Source organism: Oncorhynchus nerka, linkage group LG2 (assembly GCF_034236695.1).
Source record: "Oncorhynchus nerka isolate Pitt River linkage group LG2, Oner_Uvic_2.0, whole genome shotgun sequence".
In the NCBI taxonomy this organism is placed as follows: Eukaryota; Metazoa; Chordata; class Actinopteri; order Salmoniformes; family Salmonidae; genus Oncorhynchus; species Oncorhynchus nerka.
In genome coordinates, this window is record NC_088397.1 from 90,144,769 (window position 1) to 90,150,840 (window position 6,072).

The following is a 6,072-nucleotide window of genomic DNA, read 5'->3' on the forward strand; positions in this document are numbered from 1 at the left end:
TGTAAAAGATCCTCAATAGGTTCTTCAGCTGCAACATCAAGAGCATCCTGACTGGTTGCATCACTGCCTGGTACGGCAACTGCCCTGCCTCCGACCGCAAGGCACTACAGAGGGTAGTGCGTACGGCCCAGTACATCACTGGGGCTAAGCTGCCTGCCATCCAGGACCTCGACACCAGGCGATGTCAGAGGAAGGCCCTAAAGATTGTCAAAGACCCCAGCCAGCCCAGACTGTTCTCTCTGCTACCGCATGGCAAGCAGTACCGGAGCACCGAGTCTAGGACCAAAAGTCTTCTCAACAGCTTTTACCCTCAAGCCATAAAACTCCTAATCAAATGGCTACCCGGACTATTCACATTGCCCCCCCCAACCCCTCATTTACGCTGCTGCTATTCTTTGTTTAGCATCTATACATAGTCACTTTAACTATATATTCATGTACATTTTACCTCAACTAACCAGTGCCCCCCGTACATTGGCTACCCAGACTATTTAATTGAAAAAAATAAGCAACCTCTCATCACGCCGAGAACACCATCGCCACAGTGAAGCATGGTGGTGGCAGGATCATGCTGTGGGAATGTTTTTCATCGGCAAGGACTGGGAAACTGGGCACAATTGAAGGAATGATGGTTGGCGCTAAATACAGGGAACTTCTTGAGGGAAACCTGTTTCAGTTTTCCAGAGATTTGAGACTAGTACAGAGATTCACCTTCCAGCAGGACAATGGCCATAAGGATACTGCTAAAACAACACTCAAGTGGTTTAAGGGGAAACATTTAAATGTCTTGGAATGGCCTAGTCAAAGCCCAGACCTCAATCCAATTGAGAATCTGTGGTATGACTTAACGATTTCTGTACACTAGCGGAACCCATCCAACTTGAAGGAGCTGAAGCAGTTTTGCCTTGAAGAATGGGCAAAAATCCCAGGGCTAGATGTGCTAAGCTTATAGAGACATACCCAAAGAGACTTGCAGCTGTAATTGCTGCGAAAGGTGGTTCGGGGGGGGGGGGGGGGTGAATAGTTATGCACGCTCAAGTTGTCTTTTTTTTGGGTGTTATTTATTGTTTGTTTCACAATTAAAAATATTTTGTATTTTCAAAGTGGTAGGCATGTTGTGTAAATCAAATGATTGAAAAAAATAAAAAGATCCTAAAATCCAAGGGGGTGAATACTTTCACAAGCCACTGTATAGCTACTGTTATTTTGACAGTCATTTTACTTTTTATTTGTACCTCTTTACTTATCTATTGTTTACCTAATACCTATTTTTTTACTTTAACATTGCACTGTTGGTTAGGGCTTATAAGTAAACATTTCACTGTAAGGTGATGTATTCGGCACACGTGACAAATAAACCCTTTGATTTGATTATAATCCTTTCTGCTCTGAGAACATGTTTGACTAAGTAAAACACCCATGAGACTACTGCTCACCAGAGCTCAATGAGCCCTATATAAGGAGTAGGGTGTCATTTGGGATGCTTCACATTCATATCATTTCACTTTGTGTCATCAAAAGTGTCCAGTGAGAACACAGTGGTTAGGGTGTGACGATGACAGCGTAGTTTTATGGTATGTTTAATGTTGTTACACAGGAGCAGTGGTTAGTGGGGTTCAAAGTTTAAACAACTCTCTCACGAGAAACAATAAAAACTTAAAGATGTGTTCCAGGAATGACACGCTATGTTATACTGAAGTGTGCATTATATGTTCAAGGTCCACTCCTTTATTTGAAAAAAAACAGGAAAACAGCAGCCCCAGCCACAAACTTGGTTTGTTACACAACTGAGAGCTGAGGGCTGGAGAAAAGTACGCACTCTCAAATTCATATGAATGCAAGGATTGCCAGTGGGAGTGTTTAAAGATAGTCAACAACTTGTGACCAGACAGCCACAGTGTGGGACAGTGATCGGTTCCCTACAAACTTTTGATGCAAAATTGTCTGGAGTCAAAAACATCAACTACATCACAAAGTCGTAAATTGCAAACAAATCCTGTCCTCTCCCTGGCATTGACTGTTGGGGATTAAAGTCTTACGTAACCATATAAACAGATATAAATGGAGTTTAGGAATTCGGATCCAGCGGCGCCGCTGACAGGGAGAGTAATGTGAATCATTCTTAAAGGATACCATTCGTAAAGGCCAAATCTATGTTGTTTACAGCCATTTCTGGGTAAAACTATATCATTATGATTTAATGGACGGTCAGTCCTGGATCCATAGCTCCATTTAGGAATTTACAGTGGGGAGAACAAGTATTTGATACACTGCCGATTTTGCAGGTTTTCCTACTTCCAAAGCATGTAGAGGTCTGTAATTTTTTAAATCATAGGTACACTTCAACTGTGAGAGACGGAATCTAAAACAAAAATCCAGAAAATCACATTATAGATTACCATTCTTAAAGGCCAAATCTATGTTGTTTACAGCCATTTCTGGGTAAAACTATATCATTATGATCTAATGGACGGTCAGTCCTGGATCCATTTAGGTATTTATAACAAAAAGGGCTGCCATTTCTTTTCTGTTTTGGTGAATAAGGAGTGAGCCTTTTTAAGATAATAATAATTTTCTCCATCTTCACCTTTCAAACAGCCAGCAACCCATTGGCCTTATAACTCAATAACTTTGCAGTCTAGAGTGACTCCCAACGTGCTTATGGAGTGCTGTAATGCTGCAACACCCACGCCTAAAGCCATGTGCCCTGGTCTAGGTGTACTGTAAGTACAAAAGTGAATCTGACTTTAGTTTCTACGTTAGAGAGGGAACAAGCTATGACTTCTCCCGGGATTTGATCGGGTTGTTTTTTTTGGGCTTTCTCGATTACTGTACCGTACAGATGTAGGATCTTAATTTGACCACCCTGTTGCTGGAGGACTTTCCTGAAATGCAGTACATTTAAAACGTGTAGTGTGTTTGAAGTTTAAAAATGGTTCTGAAGTTTGTGATTTCCACTTTGAAATGTCATACATAATTTCCGCTAACGAAACATGTATCAAACCTTTCAAAAATGATCACACAAAAAAACTGGCTCAATTTAAGATTATACATCTGTATGTACTGACACAATCATGAAACGAGTAGCAAAAGAAAGATATGTGAAAACAAGGAAGTTGTTTGTTGGTCTGCAAAGAGGCGTGGATCAGAAAACCAGTCAGTATCTGGTGTGACCAGCATTTGCCTCATTCAGCGTGACACATCTCCTTCTCATAGAGTTGATCAGGCTGTTGATCGTGACCTGTGGAATGTTGTCCCACACTTTTGGTGGGAACTAGAACACGCTGTTGTACACTTCAATCCAGAGCATCCCAAACATGCTCAATGGGTGAACTGTCTGGTGAGTATGCAGGCCCTGGAAGACCTGGGACATTTACAGCTTCCAGGAATTGTGTTCAGATCCTTGAGACATGGGCCATTATCATGCTGAAACATGAGGTGATGGCGTTGGATGAATGGCACGACAATGGACCTCAGGATCTCGTCAAGGTATCGCTGTGCATTCAAATTGTCATCAATAAAATGCATTTGTGTTCATTGTCCATAGCTTATACTTGCCCATACCATAACCCCACCATGGGGCACTCTGTTCACAACGTTGACATCAGAAAACCACTCAACATTGGAGGTGGCTCATGTTAGAGAAATTAACATTACATTCTCTGGAAACAGCTCTGGTGGACAATCCTGCAGTCAAGCATGCCAATCAAAACTTGAGACATCTGTGGTATTGTGTTGTGTGACAAAATGGCACATTTTGGAGAGGCCTTTTATTATCCACAGATGTCTCACATGTCAGGTGGATGGATTATCTTGGCAAAGGAGAAATGCTCACCAACAGGGATGTAAACAAATTTGTACACAACATTGTTGAGAAATAAGCTTTTTGTGCCTATGAAAAATGTCTCTGATCTTTTATTTCAGCTCATGAAACATGGGACCAACACTTTACATGTTGCATTTATATTTTGGTTCAGTGTATATGGGCGAAAATGCTGGACTTCACAAGCGATCACATATTATATTTAATGCACTCAAGATATAGAAGAGTTATTCTATAAGGTAAGTGCTTACTTCTATGGTAATTGCTACGGTAATAACATGCATTGGAGCAAAGCCCAATCGTACTTCTATACTTCTATTTTAATTGCTACGGTAATAACATGCATTGGAGCAAAGCCCAATCGTACTTCTATACTTGTGATTGTTTGTTTGTATGTACCATTCCCTTAATTTGAACCAATGCTTTTGTAGAACAACTTGACAAGGCCACCAATCAGAGGGCTTGGGGATACATTGTATCTAAAGAGATTCACAAGGCAAATTGTCCATAGATTCAAATCCATATTCAAATATCTTTTTGCCAGCTCTCACCAGCAAGCACACCTATTTTCCATACAGGTAACATCAGACATGCTCATTTGAATGATAAGCCAACAGAACAAACGATAGAGAACTGCAGGTAAAATTCACAAACTGTTCCACATAAACAGAAACAAACTCAGAATTTCAACATTTCATTCTATCATTCTACACTGTCCTAGTGACTAGCTAAGGCCTTGAGTTTTTCCTTTGTCTTTTTATGTGGTTAGGCCAGAAAAAAACTCCTGGCCCAACAGATGATTTAGGCCTATAGAGCCATTTTACATACACATCAGCCATTGGCCCGAGGCCATTTACCTGGAGAATAACTATAGTCCATCACTATCAGTACTCCCAGCTGTTGAAGGAACAAAAACAGTCTACTTCCCTAAAGGCCTAAACATGACATAAAAATGCTGCCTCGTCAATATGAAGATTAGGACCTCCATTAGAACTAGGGCATTGATCATGTCTTGCAAATCCAAGGCAAACCCACCACAACACCTCCTCAGGGTTAAGGTTAGTGATTGCCTTTATATACTTTAGCTATGGCAATGATCATTCTAGAACTATTTACTTCTAGAATGTTCTACAGTACCCACCACACACCCACCTCGTACAAGTACCAGCATGTTGGTTCTATAATGGATTTAAATCTAACGATGCAACAGTCACCTAAAGGCCATGTGGTTTCAGCTGTGCCAACCCATCATCTCTTTATCTCCAGCTAGCAGGTGGCAGGTGGTGGTGGTCTCTCATATGATTATTCAACTCGAGAAATTTTGAATTAAAAAAACAAATATCTTTTCTACACCGATTGGCTTCATGTAATTTGGAAATGCTTCTCAAGAAATTTCTAGAAAATAACAAGAGTGCCTAACTACTCCGATAGGGCTTCATATTATTTGGAAATGTAGTTTCATTTGTGTTACAACGTTAACTTCAATGACACGTGTACCAGTTGTTTTGAAGAGATAAAAGCACCCGTTTTTGGCATAGAGTTGGAGTCCTGGCGAAATGTGCCATTTGTAAACGTCACTTTTGTTGATGAGTCATGATCTATATGTAAGGTCGTATGATCCATATTTTCACCAAATAAAATGTCTGAAAAACAAGTGGTTTCTATCCATCCTATAAGTTAGCTTGATTGACAGAACAAGTCAGTGTTCCTGTATAAATCCCCTCCTCTAACTGGACACACACATTGGCTCATATTATAGCTATGGTTACGGTAATATGTAGTTCAGAATCTGATACAGTTATCTGACAGCATACATATCATCCCCATGACCTTAAAATAACTATAAAAGTGTACATATTCTGTATAAATAAAATAAAATAAAATTGTATTTGTCACATGCTTCGTAAACAATAGGTGTAGACTGACAGTGAAATGCTTTACGGGCCCTTTTCAAAAATGCAGAGGGAAAAATAGATAAAAATGATAAACATGAGGAATAAATACACAGTAAGTAATGATAGCTGGACTATATAAACAGGGTACCAATACCATGTTGATGTGCAGGGGTACGAGGTATTGAGATAGATATGTACATATACTGTAAGTAGGGGTAAAGTGACTAGGCAACTGGATAGATAATGAACAGTAGTAGCAGCGTGCCTGACGGGTCAAAAATATTTTGTGTAAAAAGTGTTTTATGAAGATAGTTCGTTTAGCTATTTGGTGAACTATTTAGCATTCTTATGGCT